This window comes from Pipistrellus hanaki, assembly GCF_964339955.1.
Source record: "Pipistrellus hanaki genome assembly, chromosome: 16".
In the NCBI taxonomy this organism is placed as follows: Eukaryota; Metazoa; Chordata; class Mammalia; order Chiroptera; family Vespertilionidae; genus Pipistrellus; species Pipistrellus hanaki.
The window spans coordinates 33,534,467-33,555,759 of NC_140518.1; the positions used below are offsets into that span (position 1 = coordinate 33,534,467).

General features: G+C 43.0%; 1 protein-coding gene and 1 long non-coding RNA gene across 2 annotated transcripts in view; one reads left to right on the plus strand and one right to left on the minus strand.

The window, feature by feature from the left end:
• Positions 1-2,455, minus strand: part of METTL16 (methyltransferase 16, RNA N6-adenosine) — a 66,665-nt gene extending 64,210 nt beyond the window's left edge. The window contains exon 1 of the mRNA XM_084863000.1: positions 2,310-2,455. The gene's annotated coding sequence lies outside the window, so the exon portion shown is untranslated. The remainder of the gene's footprint in view (positions 1-2,309) is intronic.
• Positions 2,456-2,546: 91 nt separating this feature from the next.
• Positions 2,547-20,666, plus strand: LOC311611182. The gene is made up of 3 exons (XR_014793080.1): positions 2,547-2,645; positions 3,386-3,968; positions 20,239-20,666. It is a non-coding gene; the product is annotated as an uncharacterized lncRNA (long non-coding RNA).
• The last annotated feature ends 627 nt before the right edge of the window (positions 20,667-21,293 follow it).

Sequence of the window (21,293 nt, forward strand, 5' to 3'; positions counted from 1 at the left end):
ATCCCCTAGCACAAGCACCTTTTCTTTGCAAGCTTTGTTTGAGATGTAATTTTACATAGTCGTAAATCTGTTCACTCTATTTCAGAAAGTTTTTTGACAGCTTTCTACACTGCAAATTTAACAACCATTTTCAAAAAAGAACTGTCTTCACCCCAGACCTTTCCAAATCATACATCCAACTGCCCACCAGTTGGCTCAAAAATATTTCATGCACAAACATGTCCAAAATTAAATAATTTCTATCCACCCCAAAATGGTCCTCATCTGATCTTCCCTATTTCAATGAATGACACCACTATCTTTCTTGTGGTGCACAATCCAGAAATCTTTAGTATCTTCACCATCCCACCTCCCCAATTCCAAACACACCATGTCCTGAATATTCTCTATCTCCTGATTATTTCATGGTAACTTTTCACCCTTCACAACGACACATCTCTAACTGTCCAAGGTCATTACCATCTTTCTTGGATTATGATAAGTGATCTCTCTATAACCACTCTTGCCCCTGCAATCCACTTTTCACACTGCAGACAAGTCTTCTCTCCCCCATCCCACGCAAATCTGAATATTTTTTGCTAAACCCCTTCAGTGGCTTCTAAAGCTATTAGACTGATAAAGTCCAAAACCATTAACAAGGTATAGATCATCTAGGCCCTGCCTATCCCTCCAGCCTCATTGCTCCAGACATACGGGTCTTTTCAGTTTTCTTCATTCACTCTGACATTTTAAAGGTATGTTATCCTAAATGCATAAGACCAATGGACAGGGCTCACTTAAGATAAAGACTGACCTTTGCTAAGAGAGCTACAGGCCTGGGATGTAACTAGCCACTAGGACCTGTCCGATTGGAATTTATGATCAGACCCGAGATGTGTGGTTATTTTGGTGACCGAGCTTATCAGGCCTGCCACGTGGCCCCCATGAGCCTGTCAGGTTTATTATATAGACCCTTTTTCGTTCACATATGGCAGATTCAACTCATTTCCTACATTACTCAACCTTTTTGGTCAGTAAAGCCACTTCTTTGCTAATCAAGCTCCTCATAACAAACAATGGGTTCTTAGCTAAATCTAGCATGTTCCTCAATTTAGTTCAGTGTCACCTCTTACCTGCTATTAGCACTGTCACTTCCTTCTCTCTAACCTAATCTACTTTCCTCTTCCGGGCTCATCCTGCTTTTAGCTACGCTGGCCTCCTTGTTTTTTTTGTTTTTTTTAATTATGGTATACTCCTGCCTCAGAACTTTTGTATTTGCTGTTTGTTCTGCGTGGACTTTTCTTTGAACCAGAAATACATACATGCAAGATACCCTGGCCTTGTTCAGGTCTTTAAATCAGATATCACTTCACAGATGCCTCTCATACTATCTTTACTTAAAATTGAGCAGTGACCGCACTCCTGGTTTCCCTAACTTGCTTCTAACTTCTACACAGAACTTACCCATTTGACATTCCATACATTCCAGATCTTTCACTTTTTTTCTTTTTTTTTTTTTAAACCTGCCATGCCAGTGGGCTTCATGAGGGAAAATCTTTTGTCTGTCTTGTTCACCGCGATTTCCCAGCATCAAATTGGGCAATCAGGTCCTGGGAGAGTAAGCACTCGGTATTCGTTGACTGAAAACACTGATGTGTGTGTAACTCTTTTCACACACTGATGTGTGTGTAACTCTTTTCACTATCCAAGCCACTGAAACACAGCACCTCATTCGTGGTGAAAGGCCGCCTGTCTTGACTCCCAAAGAGGCTCAGGCCTAAGGTTTGGGGCTTTTCCTTCTGGGCTGACCGAGTCGGTCGAAAAAACCAAAGTAGACGAACCCTGAAGCTACTGTTTCCTTGGTTTCTCTTGACCCTCAAATAATCTTCTTTCAACTACCACGCACCTTAACGCAATCTACATTTCGCCTTCAGAGTTTCGAATGCCTTCTTAACAAATTCCTCCCACTCCAACCCCAATCTCTCCTTTTTCCTCGTTGCCTTCCTTCATGAACCCGACTTTTCCTTCTAATCCCGCCACGGCCAGTTCTCCATCTCTCCCACAGTCGCGCGCCTTCATGCTATCCATTCAGTTTGCCTCCCCGCCTCCGTTTCCCATCTCTCTGAACCTCCTCAGCCCCAGGGGCCTTCCCTACTTTAGTCGTAGCCTCCATCCTATTAGTCAACTCCTCACCCCCCACGCTGCAACCCCGTCGGGTTCTCTCTCTCCCTAGACTCCCCCGAAGTCCAGCACCCGAGCATGAGGAACCTGGGGGATGCACATGAACTAAGTGAACTCGTAACCATCGCGAAAGATAACAAGTGACTTACCTCTGTGGGCCAACTTCCAGCCAAACCACCAATCTGGAGGGGGCCGCTAAACCCCTGGTCTCACACCACAGGCAGCGCGAAGCTCCTGGAAACGCAGATGTTACGCTCCCAGCGCGCCGCCATCTTGGGCAGCCATCCAGCCTCGCGATTGGACAATGAACACCTCGCGAGATCTGTAGTAGAGTCTGAAGGAAGAACAAACTATCGCGAGACCTGGAGTTTGCGGCTCCTACTGACAAAAAAAAAAAAAAAAAAGAAAAGAAAGAAAAGAAAAGGGAGGGGGGCGTGGTAGCGAGCTGAGTCCTTGGTGGAGGTTCCTGCATTAGAATCTGCTAGGTAACTTTTTTTTTTTGACAAATGTAAATTATTTTTTTAAAAGTTGCTTTCTGGACCTCACTGCAGACTTACTAAATCATAGTCTCTGGGATTGGTCAGGAAATATGAGGATGGAAGTGGGGCGGGGGAGACGGCTTTTAGATTTGGTGGCGGGCAATGAGCGTTTGTTGTGCCACAGGACTCTCCTGTGATGTCTCATGTAAACATCGCAGATGAGCTGTGGGGTAAGAAAGAGTAGTCTCATTTCCAGAGGGAAAACTGGGGATCGTTTTGTTCAAGGTCTTACACCCACATGACATCAAGTCCATTTTCTTTGTATTTCTTCACCTGCCTCGATCAGGAAGCATTATTAAATGTATTTCAATGAGTTGGGGAGGGATGGGGGATTGGAATGGGGGTTTGAGGACAAATATGTGATACCTTAATCAATAAAGAAATTTTAAAAAATTAAAAATAAATAAATATATTTCATTTTTCTTTTCAACGCGGTTGCACTAATTTTTACCCTCAGAAGTAGACTGAGCATTAGCTTCCCCATTTTACAATAGAAGTAAAAAGGTCAACGACTTGCCCAGGATGGTGTGGCCCAGTAGGTGGGAGCGCCAACCTGGAAACCAAAAGGTCGCGGCTCCTGTCTAAGTTGCAGATGGATCCCAGATCAGGCAGCCCATGGATGTTTCTCTCTCAAACTGATGCTTTTCTCTTTCTCTCCCTATCCCTTCCTGTTTGTGTAAAATCAGTGAAAGCATTCCCTCGGATGAGGATGAAAAGAAAAAGAATGCAAGAAATTTCCTGAAGCTGAGATAACAAGTCTTCAAATTAAAAGAGTTCACTGTGTACCAAACTGAATGAATTTTAAAAGACCCACACCAAGTCAAGTTTTCAGAGTAGTCCTTAATACGATATGACCGGTGTTCTTATAAGAAGAGATTCGGTCACAGACCACACAGAGGGATAGCCGAGAAAGGACACGGCAAGGAGATGCCCATCTGGAGCCAAGGAGAGACCTCAGAGGAAACCAAACCTGCTGATGCCTTCATCTTGGACCTCCAAGCCTCCAGAATTGTGAGAAAATAAATCTCTGTTGTTTAAGCTACCTAACCTATGGTAGTTTATTGTGGAAGCCCTAGCAAACTAATACAAACCTTGTTGGTTATGTTTATTCAAAAGTATTTTATACTTTTTAATGCTGCTGCAAATGGAACTGATTTTTGTGTATTGATTTTTGCATCCTGCAACTTTGCGGAATTTGTTTATTCTACCTCTTTTTGTTGGAATCTTGGAGGTTTTCTACGTATAAGATCATGTCATCTGTGAACAGAGGTAATTTTACTTCTTCCTTTCCAATTTTGATGCTTTTTATTTCTTTTCCTTGCCTAATTGATCTGGCTAGAACTTCCAGTACTATGTTGAACAGAAGTGGCATAAGCAGGCATTCTTGTTTTATTGCTGCTCATCTTAGAGAAAAAGCTTTTGGTCTTTCACAGTTGAATATGCCATTAGCGCTTTTCATTTATGGATAGCCTTTATTATCTTGAGGTAGTTTCCTTCTGTTCCTAATTTGATGAGTGTTTTTATAAAAAAAAAAAAAAAAAATGGTGCTAAACTTTGTCAAATGCTTTGTCTCCATCAGTTGAGATAATCATTTGGTTTTCCCCCCTTCATTCAATTTATGTGGTATATTAATTGATTTTCATATGTTAAACTTTCTTTGCATTCCAAGAGTAGACCCACTTGGTCATAGTGTATTTTAATATGCTGTTGAATTCGGTTTGCTAGTATTTTGTTGAGGACTTTGCATTAATATTAATAAGGGATATTGGAATAGGTTTCTTTTTTGTAGTATCATTGTCTGATTTTTGCTTCAGGATAATCTTCTAGAGTGAGTATGAAAATATTCCTTCCTCTTCAATTTTTTGGGAAGAGTATGAAGAGGATTGGTGTTCATTCTTTAAATATTCACTATTGTTACATCTAATCTGTCTGGAATCTAGTGAGGTATGGACCTTTTCTTAATGGCTAGCTGAATGTTTCACTACCATTAAGGTTTTTTATTGTAGTAAAATACATATAACATAAAGTTTACAGTCCTAACCATTTTTTTAAATTATTTTTTTTTTATTGATTTCAGAAAGGGAGAGAGAGAGAGAGAAACATCAATGATGAGAGGGAATCATTGATTGGCTGCCTCCTGAACACCCCACCCTGGGGATCAAGCCAGCAACCCAGGCATGTGCCCTGACCAGGAAACAAACCGTGACCTCCTGGTTCATAGGTGATACTCAACCACTGAGCCATGCTGGCCAGTCTTAACCATTTTGAACTGTACAGTTCGGTAGTGTTAATTTTAACATTGTTGTGAAACAGATCTCCAGAACTTTCAACTTGCAAGACTAAAAACTCTATATCTGCCAAAACCGGTTTGGCTCAGTGGATGGAGCGTCGGCCTGAGGACTGAAAGTTCCCAGGTTCGATTCCGGTCAAGCCATGTACCTTGGTTGTGGGCACATCTCCAGTGGAGGGTGTACAAGAGGCAGCTGATCGATGATTCTCTCTCATCGATGTTTCTAACTCTCTGTCCCTTTCTCTTCCTCTCTGTAAAAAGTCAATAAAATATATATTTTTTAAAACAAAAAACTCTATATCTATTAAACAACAATTCCCCTTAATTCCCCTTGTCTCTCTCCCCCTAGGCCCTGGTAACCACAATTCCACTTGTGTTTCTATGAATTTGACTATTTTAGATAGCTTATATAAGGGAAATCACACAGCGTTTGCCTTTTTGTGACTGGCTTATTTCATTTGAACACCGTTTTTAATCCATCAATTTGAATTGTCTTTTTAGTAATTTATGTAGTTCCCATATATGCTTGGGTTTATTTCTAGGCTTGTTTCATTGATCTGTCTACCTATTTCTATACATGTACACTTTTATTTTAATTACCATAGATATTTTTTTGTTTTTGTTCATCTTCACCTGAGGATATTTTTCCATTGACCTTTTAGAGAGAGTGGAAGAGAGAGGGAAAGACAGAAACATCTATGTGAGAGAACCACATCCATTGGTTTCCTCCTGTACATGCCCCAACCAGGCCCCTGGCTGGGGAGGAGGCTGCAGCCAAGGTTCCTGTCCTTGACCGGAATCAAACCCAGGACCCTTTGGTCCATAGGCCATCGCCCTGTTCATTGAGCCAAACCAGCTAGGGCACCATAGCTTTTTTTTTTTTTTTTTTTTAAATATATTTTATTGATTTTTATACAGAGAGGAAGGGAGAGAGATAGAGAGTTAGAAACGTTGATGAGAGAGAAACATCGACCAGCTGCCTCTTGCACACCCCCTACCGGGGATGTGCCCACAACCAAGGTACATGCCCTTGCCCGGAATCGAACCTGTGACCTTTCAGTCCGCAGACCGATGCTCTACCAATTGAGCCAAACCGGCTTCGGCAGCACCATAGCTTTTTATTATCTAACTCTTCTCACAAGTTTATGTTTCCAGATAAACTCAGGAACCATTTTACTAAGTTCTCTACAAAAATCCTTTCGAGATGTTTTATTGTTATTTCATTAAATATAAAGATCAATTCTGAGAGAATTGGCATCTCTACGATATTGACTCTTCCATTTATATTTAATATGACTTCACCCTAGCATTTGAGAAAGACCGTTCAGGACAGAGTCCCACTCTTTTCTTCCCATGTTTAGCCACCCTCCAGCCAAACTCACTATGATCTGGTCTCTGAACATTCTTTGAGTTCTCTCTCTCTCTCTCTCTCTCTCTCTCTCTCTCTCTCCTCGCCTTTCCCTCTTTCTCTCTCTCCCCAAACTGGCCTCTCTTGTTGAAATGCCCCTCTTCTCTGTTCCACTATTTCAACTGTCCATAACCTATACATTAAGTTCCATCATACATTGCACTTCACCCATTCTTCCTGAGTCCTCCATCCATGACTTCTCCCTCCTTTGAAACTCCATAATACTTGGTTTGTCATTTTATTAAGGTGCTCACCCCAATTTGTCCTTTGTTGTTATTTGTATGCGTCCCTTATTGGTGCACAATCAACAATTTTGCATGAGAACAACTGGTCTCAACAGTTTTGGATTAGAACAGGTTGATGCTGAACCATGGAGTCACTGCAGCCGGGCATCAATCCTTCATTTTTGTGGCTGAATAATATTCCACCAGAGGATGTATAAACCACATTTTACTTCCCCATTCATCGGCTGATGGACATTTGGATTGTTTCCGCTTTTTGGCTCTTGTGAACTATTCTCGTACATGTTGTTGTTTGAACACTTGTTTTCAGTTCTCTTGAATATATTCATAGGAGTGGAATTGCCGGGTCATATGGTAACACTATGTTTAACTTTTTAAATTAATGACTGCGTCATTTTATATTCCATCAGCAGGGTATGTGTGTTCCAGCTTTTATTATAAAAATAATGAGTGTGCTACAGGCTTATGGCAAAATACAACAGTCTTTTACAAACTCTGTCCCATTCCCCAGAGGCAATTACTTTCAATTACTTTAACTTTTCTCCTTGTTTTTAACCATATTTCTAAATCATATGCATACGTTCCAATTTCATTTGATCAATTCTAGGCATTATATTATGCTGACTTCAGTACTCTATGTTTTATTTCTTTTTTTAATTTTTAATTTTTATTTTTTGAACAACTGTTTGGTTTCCCTGAAATTATTATTTGCCATTTTTCACTTGCTTAGTTTTCTGTGTGCTTATCTCTATTTCACTACTTTTCCCCAAATGTTCCAAACACCACTCTGATTCTTTTTTTTTTTTTTTGGGGGGGGGGGGGCGGTTTTACAGAGAGAAAGAGAGAGGGATAGAGAGTTAGAAACATCGATGAGAGAGAAACATCAATCAGCTGCCTCCTGCACACTCCCTACTGGGTATGTGCCTGCAACCAAGGTACATATCCTTGACCGGAATCGAACCTGGGACCCTTCAGTCCGTAGGCCAACGCTCTATCCACTGAGCCAAACCAGTTGGGGCACCACTCTGATTCTTGATACTTTGTATTTGGCCTGTTTTTCCTGTTTTCTCTTTGTAAGTGCTTAGGATCTTCTTTTTATTCCTGGTGTTCTGTAATTTAATGACAAACATCTGCTGTTTTTTGTTTTTGTTTTTGCTTTTGGTGCTAGCCTTGTAGTGAGCTCTTTTAATCTGGAAACTCAGGCCCTTAGATCTAGAAAAATTTCCTATAGTACTTCCTTGGATAATTTAAAGATATATGTTAACAGGACTTGTTGAATAATCTAAACCAGCTCCTTAAAAAAAATATCAGAAAATGCTTCTAGATGTTTTTGTATTTTGTATTTCACTGTGTTTTTTAAATTATAAAGATAACTAGAGGCCCAGTGCAAGAATTTGTGCACGGATGGGTCTGGCCATCCTCCCCCGATCAGATGGGGGGCTGACTGGGGACAGGGTTAGCCAGGGGGAGTTATTAGTGTCAAAGACCTTTGCAGGGTGTATGCATGTTTGCTGTTGGCTTTCGGATGAGTTGAAGCTTCAAAGGTGCTTTAGTGTCAGGGACACTTTCAGCTTCTGTTTCTAAGCCTCTCCCTGGACAGGTAATGCGGTTTAGTTCCCCACTGACAAACCCTCTAAAGCACACGTGTCAAACACAAGGCCCTCGGGCCAAATCCAGCCCGCCAGGCCTTGCAATGTGGCCCGCACCGCGCTGTCATCACTGCACTCCGCTGTCAGTTTATGACATTGTCAGTTTATGACTGTTCAGTAAACCATTCGGCCCGCGATTTAGGCTGGATTTTAGATTTTGGCCCCTTCTCTGATTGAGTTCGACACCCCTACTCTAAAGAGAGGTCGTGGTGTGATGAGGCTGCCCTCTTTGGTAATAAACAGTGGAGAGAGAACGTAAGAAGATGGTGGTTGTGCGGGGCTCCTCTCCTGGACACCTGGCTGCATTGCGGTGCGAGGGGCCCATTTGGAGCTGGAAAGATGGTGGCTGTGCTGGGCACCTGACTAATGGTCCAGACCGTGAGCAATTTTCCACCTGATCACTCATCATTCAGGTTCCTGGTCTATGAAGGCTGGAAAGCATTTTCTTACTTACAACCACTGAAGGTCACACTTCAGTGATTGGAGTTTAGGGGGCCAATCAGGGGGTGGGGCCAGCAGGGCAGAGGGCCTACTGGTGGTTGGCTGGCCAGCCCTGCTCTCCATCAGGCCAGTTGGTTGCCACAATGCGCATCATAGCTGCAAAGAACCAATTCCAGCATGTAATAATTACAGGAGTTCCATCAAAAGGTTAATGGGACTTGGTGGGCTCAACAAGGGTGAGCCACATGAGTAGTTTACCTGTTGGAAATGCTAAATGGCACTTCCCCCAAACCTGAATAGGATTGTTTGCTGTGTTTGCTGCCAGACAGCTCAGGGCATTTTATGGCCTCCTATTGGTCAAACCTGAACAGCTGTAGGCTATTCCCCAAACTAACAATCTCTGTAAACCCTTTGATACCTTACCTTTTGAAGTGTGTATTTCCACCTTGCCTTGGAACAAAATGTGTTTGTTTTTTTGTTTGTTTGTTTTGTTTTGTTTTTTTAATATATTTTATTGATATTTTACAGAGAGGAAGGGAGAGGGAGAGAGAGCTAGAAACGTCGATGAGAGAAACATTGACCAGCTGCCTCTTGCACACCCCCTACTGGGGGTGTGCCTGCAACCAACGTACATACCCCTGACCGGAATCAAACCTGGGACCTTTCAGTCCACAGACTGACGCTCTACCACTGAGCCAAACTGGTTTCGGCTGGAACAAAATGTGTTTAATAAAAGCACAGAGTCCTGAGATAAGGAGAGTCTTCTAGCTCCTTCAGCTGAAGCCCCTCTAAACCCAATGCCTTTCAAAACCATCTTTCCTCCACGGACTCTTTAATCATCTATGCGCAGCCCCTTTTTCCAGAATGTTGAGCCACTGGTCTTTCTGGTCGTTCTGCACTTTGATCGCTTGGCTTTTATATATATATATAGCTGTCTACTTATGTAGAAAATTCAAACAAAAGTAGAAACTGTATAATTTAACATACTTTATAAAGATTGAGTGAAAGCAGACATGCAGATTCCCTGGCATTGGGCAGGGAGACACCTGAGTGTTGGTGTCGCTCTTAAAACAGTCAGGGGCAAGGCAGACGTAATGTCCTAAGTTTATCCTACCTTGATGCTAATGTTGGTGGCCAGAGCTGTTTCATGCCTGGGGCACATTAAATAAATAAATAAATAAATAAATAAATAAATAAAAGCCCCGGACAGTGTGGCTCAGTTGATTGGAGTGTGAAACTGTATATATGAGAAGGTGGGTTTGATTCCTGTTCAGGGCACATACCCAGGCTTCGGGTTTGATCCCAAGTCGGGGGCATGCAGGGGACAGCCAATCGATGCTTCCCACACACACACACTCAAATCAATTTTAAAAAGAAAGGAAGAAGGAAGTGGAGATGCAATAATAAAAATATATGATAAGTGGGAACATGGGCTCCTTCCCATGTTCCAACTCTTCCTCCCACCCTGTGGAAATACAGTGAAGGGCATCTGTAAGTGGGTTGTGAGAGCTTGGGAAACTGGCCAGCAGCTCAGTCTAAGAGAGGCTGGAGAGAAACTGCTTCTAGATGTGAACTGGGTTGTAAATGGCTGGAGTTTTGATCTCACACAGTTTGTGCACAGGCACCTCCCCCGCCCCCTGCGTGCCCTGATTTTCTGTTTTCAGTACTTGTGTTGGGAAAATCTGAGCAACGGCAAAACAATAGCACCGGCAGGCTGCCACCAGTGTGACCCATCCACAAACCAGATGGGACTTTAGTGGGACAAGTTCACCGGTGGCAGCCAGTACACGTCACAGTCGGTTGCTAACGGTGCACACTGCGCACGTCAGTCCTAATAATCCATGTCTTTCACAGCCAGTCCTCAGGTTATTTCTTTGGAATCCACAAACAATACGCTGAGGCTTTCTAGGACCTCAGCACTTTGCATAACAAAAAGCAAAAAGTCACTTTCAATAGTTACAGAGCATTCCATTGGAAAGATATACCATTATATTATTGGAGCAGAAGTTCATGGGCAGGCAGCTGCTTTGTTTTTCTTTACTGTACACAATGCTGGGATGCACATCTTGTATACACAGATGCTACAATATCTTCTTATCCCTGCGGGGGCCGGGGAGGGAGGGGAGATGGTGGAAGTAGCGGAAAGGTCATGAGAAGATGGGATTTGACTTGTTCCTTATGGGGAACTGTTGGGAGAGTGTCTGAATGTACCTGGAGTTGACCTTGGCCTGAGCTCCCTAATGGCAGCACTTAGAGCAACAGCTCCCAAACATCAGTGAGCACACGGATCATCTGGGGAGCTTGTTAAGCATCAGGTTCCAGAGCTGCACTCCAGAGTCAGATTCAGATTCAGTCTGAGGAGGGGACTGAGAATCCGCATTTTTAACAAGCACCCTGGCTGATTCTCTTAAGGGTGGTGGTCCACACTGGGAGAGATACTGACTTAGAGAGTTCAAGAGAGAGCAGAGTCAGGTAAATTGTGTTCACCTGAGAAAGGAGTGGGGAGGAGTGGAGGTTGATAGGGAAGAAAATTAATTAGGCATCTTCAGTCAACCTAGGGGACCAGGCTCCAGTGTGCTTTGGATTAGGGTAGTGAAAGAGGAAACAGAGGCTGGAGACCGGGATCAGGACACAGGATTTATTGGAGAGAAGACCACTGCCAGCTGCCTTCAGAGGGGAAAGAGAGAGTGAGGGGCAGGGTGCAGGCACCGTTTAAGGGGAGAAAAGAGGGGACGGGGCTTAGGGCACTCGGCACACGCTGATTGGTGGTTTCATGTTAGGCATATGATTAGGGACCTAGGGACTTAGGAAACGGGGCTTAGGGTATTTGGCAGGCGCTGATTGGTTCAGTGCTCAGGAATGTCCGGCTGCAGGTGAAGTTTACATTATTCTCCGTCCATCAGTTGGAGGAAGGGAGGGTCTATCAGGTAGAACTAACAAATCTGCCTACAAATAATACAAAATAATATTGAATGTTAACTGTAATTGAAAATAGAAGAGCCCTAGGTGTTTGGCTCAGTGGATAGAATGTTGGACAGAAGGGTCCCAGGTTCGATTCCGGTCATGGGCATGTACCTTGGTTGCGGGCACATCCCCAGTAGGAGTTTTGCAAGAGGCAACTGATCAATGTTTCTCTCTATTCCTCTCCCTTCGTCTCTGTAAAATAATAAGATGTATTTTAAAAAGATAAATTAAATTAAATAAAAATGGAGAAGAGACTTGGATGGACGAGGGATACGTTACTGGCAGATACTGGACTAGAACCCCGGTCTCCTGTCTCTCCATCACCTTGCCTCCCTGTTGCTTGCAGAGGCAATAGAGATGAAGGAGAAGGATCTATAGCCACTAGCTTAATCCTGCCCAGAGCTTCATCCAAGGGCAAGACAGTCAACCTTAGAAAATGTTGCCTTTGGAATTGCTGACACTATCTGGGGGTGGGGAGGAGCCTGCCTCGGCTGATCCATTGCGCAGTCTGGCAAGCTGAGGCCTAAGACTCTCCTTCCCACACCAGGCTCAGCTATAGACGGCCAAAGTCAAGGTTCAGGGAATAACAAAAATTTGGACGCTACCCCTACCTCTCTCTCATACTCTCCCTCTTCTCCCTGCAGAGGTTGGGGTGCATTGAGGGTAAGAAAGGCCTGAAGAGAGGTCGCAGGAATTGGAAAGCAAGCTCTTCCTAAGAGTTGAAGGGAGCAGGGCTAGTCCTCCTCACCCCAAATGGGTATTTAATTTTGGGGAGGGGATTTGTGGACAGGATAGAAAGGAGGAGGAAGAATCTTTGGCTGGTCCTTCTTTTAGCCCATGAGTTGAGAATTTATCTCTGAAATAGAGAAATGGGAGAAACTGAGACAGAGAACTGTATTGGTCTATGAGGCTGGAGTATAGACTCTAATGGAGGCACTGGAGACTGGACTCAGTGCCAAGATGTCCGGGGTCCCGTTTTGGTCCCCTCAGCAGTGAGGCAGCAAATGGAGAGACCAGGACTATATATGGCCTCTCCCAGCCCTGGCACACACGCAGACTGCCGTACGTCAGCCCCCATCCGAAACAGAGCCGCTCACTGCTCAGGAATTCCCTCAAAGGTCCCTGATTACAGCTGTTTTTTAAAAAGTATTCACTTGTCATACATGAGACTGCGCGGCTATAACACAAAGGGGAGTTCACTTTCATTTAACTTCCGTACATGCACAGCAAGTCCGGGCTAGACCTCGCAGTCTGAGACAGATGCTTGACCTTTCCCACATGCTGATGTTTACAACGCACAGAAGTCCTGTAATGACGCTATATGCCTTGTAGTCACTAGAGGAGCCTTCAAACTGCCATACATTTTATTTGTCAAACTCAGTTGTATGGAACGTGGCTTTTTGGGGAGTCCCCTGTGAGTTATGCACAGTTTGGGAGAGCTTTTGTTGGGGGCAGGGCATCAGGCCCTCAGGCATCGATCCCCTCAGGGCACAGTGGCTCTGCCAACAGTTTCCACTCCCAACTTGGTGGCCTGGGACATAGTCCCTGGATGCTGTGAGTAGCCATGCCCTCCCCAGGACCCAGTGCTCCTGCTCTCATTCTCACAGCCCTCTCTGCTCTTGCTTTTTTTCCCTTCCACCAGCCTGTGGGGAAATATTGATGTACGATTATAAAAATACTTCAAAAAACAGACATGATATAGTAATGTATAGTGATTCTTTTTTTAAAAAAAAAAGAATTGAATACTAGGATCTAGTGATGGATCTAATAACTTTATACTTTTGAAGTAGTGATAAATGTAAACAATATTTCAACATATTGCAACAACCATAATAGGATATGAAAAATAGCTGATTTCTGCTTATGAAAAGAGCATGGGTACTGTTAATACAGCAGTGGTTGGTTGCCTATATTCATAACTGAAGGAAATGCTACATTTCATATACAGGTTAATGAAAATAAATATGTAATTTTTTTCCCATTCAAGTTCAAGGGCTAGGTCATAAAACAAAAAACCCTGGTGAGCCCTAGCTGGTTTGACTTAATGGAAAAGCATCGGTCTGCGGACTGAAAGATCCCAGGTTCGGTTCTGGTCAAGGGCACATGCCCGGGTTTTGGGCTTGATCCCCCAAAGGGGCGTGCAGGAGGCAGCCAATCAATGGTTCTCTATCATCATTGATGTTTCTCTCTCTCCCTCTCCCTTCCACTCTGAAATCAATAAAAAAAAATAAAACAAAACAAAACAAAAAAAAAAAAACACTAGCCGAAACCGGTTTGGCTCAGTGGTAGAGCGTCAGTCTGTGGACTGAAAGGTGCCGGGTTCGATTCCGGTCAGGGGCATGTATGTTGGCTGCGGGCACATCCCTGGTGGGGGATGTGCAGGAGGCAGCTGGTCGATGTTTCTCTCTCATCGATGTTTCTGGCTCTCTATCTCTTTCCTTTCCTCTCTGTAAAAAATCAATAAAATATATTAAAAAAAAAAAAAAAGACAATCAGCAGATGGAACAAATGGAGAATTTACCCATGAAGAACTAGAGATCATAGAGCTAAATCTGAAAATGCCTTTAAAATAAACATGTTTAAAAATTAAAAAAAAAAGAACAACACACTAAAACTCTGGTGAGAGGAAATTCACTTCTCTCAGACCCCATTTCTTTTTTTTCTTTCTTTTTTAAAAATGATTGATTCCATTCATAGATTGCGCTTTCTTTCTTTCTTTCTTTCTTTATTTATTTTATTGATTTTGTACAGAGAGGAAGGGAGAGAGCTAGAAACATCGATGAGAGAGAGTCATCGATCAGCTGCCTCTTGCACACCCCTCACTGGGGATATGCCCGCAACCAAGGTACATGCCCTTGGCCGGAATTGAACCCGGGACCCTTCAGTCCCCAAGCCGACGCTCTATCCATTGAGCCAAACCGGTTTTGGCTCAGTTCCCATTTCTTAAACAGGAGCTACACATTCTCCCTGAGACTAGTAGCATAAGACCTATTATCAGCTGGAATGAAAGGGGAGAGACTGTGTACATAGGTTAACATCTAACTTAAAACTTTTCTACCTTCAGTGGTGTTTAATTACTTCCAGTTTACATGCAAAATTAACATGCCTCATAATCTCTTTTTTTAACTTACAGAAAAATAGAAGCAGCACATTAGAAAAGAGATCTGCAGCTACTTAGAAAGCATTTATAATACCTAAGTGATTGCAAACAGCCTGAAATGTAGGGAGAACATTATTTTTAAAGGTAGATAGAGCCCTGGTCAGTGTTGGCCCAAGCACCAAGGGGTTACAGGTTGAATTCCAGGTCAAGGGCACGTATCTCGGTTACAGGTTCAATCCCCAGATCTGGTCGGGGCACATGCAGGAGGCAACCATCAATGTGCCTCTCTCACATCAATGTTTCTCTCTCTCTCTCTCTCTCTCTCTCTCTCTCTCTCTCTCTCTCTCTTTCTCTCTCTCTCTCTCTCTCTCCTTTTCCTCCCTCCCTCCCTTCCTCCCCTGTGTCCCTCTTTTCCGTCCACTCTCTTTAAAATCAATGGAAAACATAGCCTCTGGTGAGGATTAACAACAGCAAAAAAAAAGGTAGACAAGAATTCAAACATAGAAAATTAGAAAGATTTAGTTGGTGTAGGAGGGAATAACTATATATGTGCTTTAATTTCCATGATTGCTTCTCTGTGATTACAATAACTGATATTCACCACGATGACCTCATACTCTGGAGAAAGAACTAAAGAATGTTTGCCTGTGAACCTATATTTAGGAAGAAATACTGGATATAATATCCTTAGCACCATTTCTTAGCAAGATGGTTAAAGCAAGTTTTGATGCTTTAAGGTAGGGGTGTCGAACTCAATCAGAGAAGGAGCCAAAATCTAAAATCCAGCCTAAATCGTGGGCTGAATGGTTTACTGAAAAGTCATAAACTGACAATGTCATAAACTGACAGCAGAGTGCAGTGATGACAGCGCGGTGCGGGCCACATTGCAAGGCCTGGCGGGCTGGATTTGGCCGCAGGCCTTGTGTTTGACACATGTGCTTTAAGGGGTAAATCTGAGGTGGTATATTTTAATCTGAGGTTTTGAAATTAATATTACACCCATTACGCTATGCACTCTTATTCCTGGGGTTCTTCTTACAGGACACTTTAAAGTTTCCTATGCTCCCCTGGGAGTAAAGGACAGTGGTGAGCATAATGGGACCACTGGCAGAGAACCCACCTCAATTTGAATGGCAACGTTGATAGCAAATTATAGAGCATGGAGAACAGGACCCAGGTGACTCCCATTCACCCACTGAGGATCAGTAGGTCCTAAACCATAGAATTGTGAAATAATTTCCCATGAAAGCCAAAGATCCTCAACTTCACCCAAGGACCAGAGCTTGCCAGAGAGCGCTCTGAGAGGTTTCAAGGACAGACACTGAACTTGGCTGGTCCAACAGCTGCCTTTTACAGATGAGGAGACTGAGGCCTAAAGATGAAGTCAGTGTAAAATTAACATTGTTTCCTCCTTAAATATTTTTGTGGAGTTCAATGATAAAGCCATCTGGGCCTAGAGTTACTTGTAGAAATGTTTTTAAGTGTTAATTTCATTTAATTTCTAACTATAGAACCATTCATATTTTCCATTTCTTCTTGTATTCATTTTAGAAAGTTTTATTTGTATCATATTTGCCCATTCCAACAAAATGTAGAAATTATTGAGATAAAGTATTTTTTCTACCTCATTAAGTTCTGCTCTTATCTTAATTATGTACTCTTTCATGTTTTTTGGGTTTAATTTGTCATTTTAAAAAATTGATTGAGTCTGGCTAGCATGGCTCAGAGGTTGAGCAGCAGCTATGAACCAGGAGGCCACTGTTCCATTCCTGGTCAGGGTACGTGCCCAGGTTGTGAGTTCAATCCCCAGTGGGGGGTATGCTGGAGGCAGCTGATCAATGATTCACTCTCATCATTGATGTTTCTATCTTTCTCTCCCTCTCCCTTCCTCTCTGAAATCAATTTTTAAAAATTAAAAAATGTATTGACATGGTTGCTTTGAACATTGATTTTTAGCCTCTCTTCCTTTTTGATATATGCAATTAAAACTATAAACTTCCTTTAGCACAGTTACACCCCACAAACAACAGATCAAATCTGCAGGTCATACAGCTGAAGCATGCGCAGAGAAGAGAACTTTGACCTCCAGCTGCACCAAGAAACCAAGTCTTGCTCCCCCCACAGGAAACAAAGGACAGGGACATAACTGGAACTTGAACATCTGAATCCTTTCAGAAGCCAAGGGTCTGCTTTGTCCAGGAAGAACTGTATTGACGCCTTTTTTACCATAAAAAGCCAAGTTCCAAGTTCCTCCAATGAAAACTTGCCCCACCAGCACCTCTGCCTACCTCTATCCCCTTAAAATCTCTTAACCTACTTAAGTGAACAAGATGGATTTAAGGCACTATTAGGTCTCCCATCTTCTCAGATGGTGCCTTCTTTTTTTTTTGTTTTAAAGGATTTTGCAATTTTTAAAATATATAATATATTTTATTGATTTATTACAGAGTGGAAGGTAGAGAGACAGAGTTAGAAACATCGATGAGAAACAAACATCAATCAGCCACTTCCTACACACCCCCACTGGGGATGTGCCCACAACCAAGGTACATGCCCTTGACCGGAATCGAACCCGGGACCTTCCAGTCTGCTGGCCGATGCTCTATCCACTGAGCCAAACCGGTTTCAGCTAGTTGGCACCTTCTTGATCCATAACCTTTCCTTACTCCAAATTCAAAAATCATTGTTTTGAATTCTGGCCTTTCGAAGCATCGGGCACACGAACAAGGCTATTGCCTTCGTGTCCGACACTTGAAGTCCACAGAGCAGGCAGTTGGGAATAGAAAATGGATGTAAAGTAGAGGAGAGCAAAAATTAGCTGGAATTCACAGGCATACTCTGGAGCCCATGAGGATCGTCCAGAGCCTGTGTCAGTTCTTGTGGCCTCTAGTGTTGATGGTGTGGGTGTCCTGCAGGAGCCAGGGCTCTTTGTATGACGCTAAACACTCATACCCCATACCTGGCCCGGAAGTCAGAGACGCTGAAGGAAGATTCAGGAGAAGGTGAGACAGTTACATGCATGGCTGCTGCCTCATGTCAATGAGGTGGGGCAGTGGATAATCCGCATCATATGTCAGCTACAAAGTTGCTGCTTCTTCATTTCCACCTTCCTAAGCTCCCTCAAGAAACTCTTTTGTGGCTCATGCTAACTGAAAACATACTAAAAAAACAGAACTCAGGGAAATGTAACTTAGTGTAGCCAAGCTGAAATATTTCAAAGGCATCATATTTTATAGCTGGATGGTTATGAACATCTCCCCCAGAGTCAGACTTCCCAGGTTTGAATTGTAGTTTCCTTTATTTAAAGCTGTGTGTCCATCTGAAACTATCTATAATAATAAAAGCTTAGTATGCTAATTAGACCAGACGTCCTTCCGGGCATCCTTCTCTCCTTCTGGACAAAGCCGGGTCTGTGAGGGAAGCCCAGGTTTTGGGTGCCCGTCGGCGGCTGGAGGAAAGCCCAGGTCCCAGGTGTCAGAGGGAAGCCGGTGCCGGCAGCCAGAAGGAAGGCCTCCTCTTGCACAAATTTCGTGCTTCGGGCCTCTAGTTACAAAATAATATTGTGAATGTAAACTGTGAAACGAACAAACAAACATTTGAATCTTTGTGTCCGAACAGTAAGTTACTTAGTCTTTCTATGCCTCCATTTCACTGTCTATTTGTGTGGAGATTTAAATGAGATAATATACACTGAGTGGCCAGATTATTATGATCTCTGAATGCATAATAATCTGGCCATAATGCATGAATTTGTACATGGGTAGGGTCCAGCCAGCCTGGCCAGGGGGAGGGGACATGGACGGTTGGCTGGCCTGTCTGCTGGTCGAACTCCTGGTCGAGGGGACAATTTGCATATTAGGCTTTTATTATATAGGATATACACTGAGTGGCCAGATTATTATGCATTCAGGGATCATCATAATCTGGCCACTCAGTGTATACTTGCTATTCATATATTATTGATATATTATTAATAATACTTGGGGTTTTTTTGTTTTGTTTTTTAATATATTTTATTTTTTATAGAGAGGAAGGGTGAGGGATAGAGAGTTAGAACATCTATGAGAGAGAAACATCGATGAGCTGCCTCCTGCACACTGCCCTAGGGATGTACCCGCAACCAAGGTACATGCCCTTGACTGGAATCGAACCTGGGACCCTTCAATCCCCTGGCCAGTGCTCTATCCACTGAGCTGAACTAGTCAGGGAGACTTGGTTTATTAGAAAAGTACAATAAATATCAGTTATTAAAAGCAAATCATTTAATTTTGTCTTTAGGGTTTTTTAAATCTGTAAAGTGGGAATAAATTTCTTACCTTATTTCAAAGGCATCTACTGAAAATAAAATGAAATAACCAATTTTAAAGTCTTATTCAAATGTGAACAGAGGTGATGATGGTGGTCATGGCACTTCTCTCCGCTCCTTCCAGCCTCAGGACTGATACCTACCCCAGTGACGTAACTAAAGTGAGCTCACCAGGCCCTAGCTGGTTTGGCTCAGTGGATGGAGTGTTGGCCTCAGGACTGAAGGGTCCCAGGTTCGATTCCAGTCAAGAGCACATGCCTGAGTTGTGAGCTCAATCTCCAGTGGGGGGCATACTGGAGGCGGCCGATAGATGATTCTCTCACATCATTGATGTTTTTCTATCTCTCTCTCTTTCTCTCTCCCTCCCTCCCTCCCTCCCTTCCTCCCTGCCTCTCTCTTCCTTTCTGAAATCAATAATATATATATATATATATATATATATATATATATATATATATATATATTTAAATATATTTTATTGATTTTTTACAGAGAGGAAGGGAGAGGGATAGAGAGCTAGAAACATCAATGAGAGAGAAACATCGGTCAGCTGCCTCCTGCACACCCCCCACTGGGGATGTGCCCAAACCAAGGCACATGCCCCTGACCAGAATCGAACCTGGGACCCTTCAGTCCACAGGCTGATGCTCTATCCACTGAGCCAAACTGGTTTTGGCAATAAAAATATTTTTTAAAAAAATAAAAATAAAGTGAGCTCATCAGTGATTATTCATTAAAAGAACAGTTCTCCAAATGTACCATATTAATGTAAAATGTGAATAAAAGGAAAAACTCAGGTGAGTATATGGAATTCTCTGTACTATCTTTGAAATTTTTCTTTAAATCTAGAATTGTTAAAAATAAAACATTTGCCTGGCTGGTGTGGTTCAATGGTTAAGCACCAAGGGGTCAGGGTTCCATTCCCTGTCAGAGCACATGCCCGGGTTGCAGGCTCAATCCCCAGTAGGTGGCATGCAGGAAGCAGTTGAACAATGATTCTCATCATTGATGTTTCTCTCCCTTCCTCTCTCTGAAATCAATAAAAATATATTGGGGGGGGGGGGGGGAATAAAACATTTTATTTTTAAAAAACTTAATCTTAAAAATAAATTAACCTTTTTATTCGACATCTCATCAAGGCAGCAGTGGTAACAACTGATCTTCAAGTTTCTCTCCATTGCCCAAGGATGACGACAGGAAGAAAGTAGCTGGAAGGTCGGCGGAGAAAGACAAAGGCCCAGTGAACAAACCTGGGGCGAGGCCAAAAAGAAGGCGTGGCCCAAAGGGAGAGTTCGGGGCAAGCTCAGTCACCCAGTCTTGTCTGACAAAGCACCACATGGCGAACTGAAAGGAAGTCCCCGGCGATGGGCTTATCATGGCCCCGCCGTGGTCTCTGAGAGACGGGAGACCCCGTTCCTCGCCAGGACGGCCCGGGAGCTCCTCAGGAAGGACTGGCTAAACTAGCTTCAGCGCACAGAGCTCCAGTCCTGCACACCGGAAACACCGAGGGAAGATGCATGAGCACCAGGCCCCACCAGCTGTACATTTTGAAAAGTAAAACTTTATTAAATAAAAATAATGAATAAATTAAAATAAAACTTAGAAAAAGAAAATGGTTCTCAAACTTTGGCAGGCATCGGAATCCCTGGGAGGGGGGCTTGTTAGAATCTACCTTGGTAGGCTCCTCTCTGAGGCGCCATCATCAGGTAGGTCTGGAAAGGGGCCAGACGAGTTGCATGTCTAACAAGTTGCTGAGACTGCTGACCTGAAAAGCACACTCTGAGAACCACTGACATAAAATGTAAACTATATGACTTCTCCTGTATTCTCATGAACAGAGGCTCCCATTCATTCAGCGTGGCCGGTCATTTCTTGGCTCCTTCTGTCCATGACATCACCCAACATTAATCTACCAGGAAGGAAGAAGGAGACAACTGATGTCCAGCGCAGTCGCTGAGCGGAACAAAGTTCAACAGGGCCTGGAAAAATCCCTCTTACCTTCCCCCCTCCTTTCTCCAACCTCTTCAAAGCTCTAGGCCGTGGACCAAGCCATGCGTAAAATAATATACACTACTTATATATTTAAATGCCTAAATTTCATTATAAAAAATATGCTCGTGGAGGAGAATTCAGAAAAAAGGAAGAAAAAAATGACCCATAGCTTTCTAATCCGAAAACAACCACTTAATGTTTG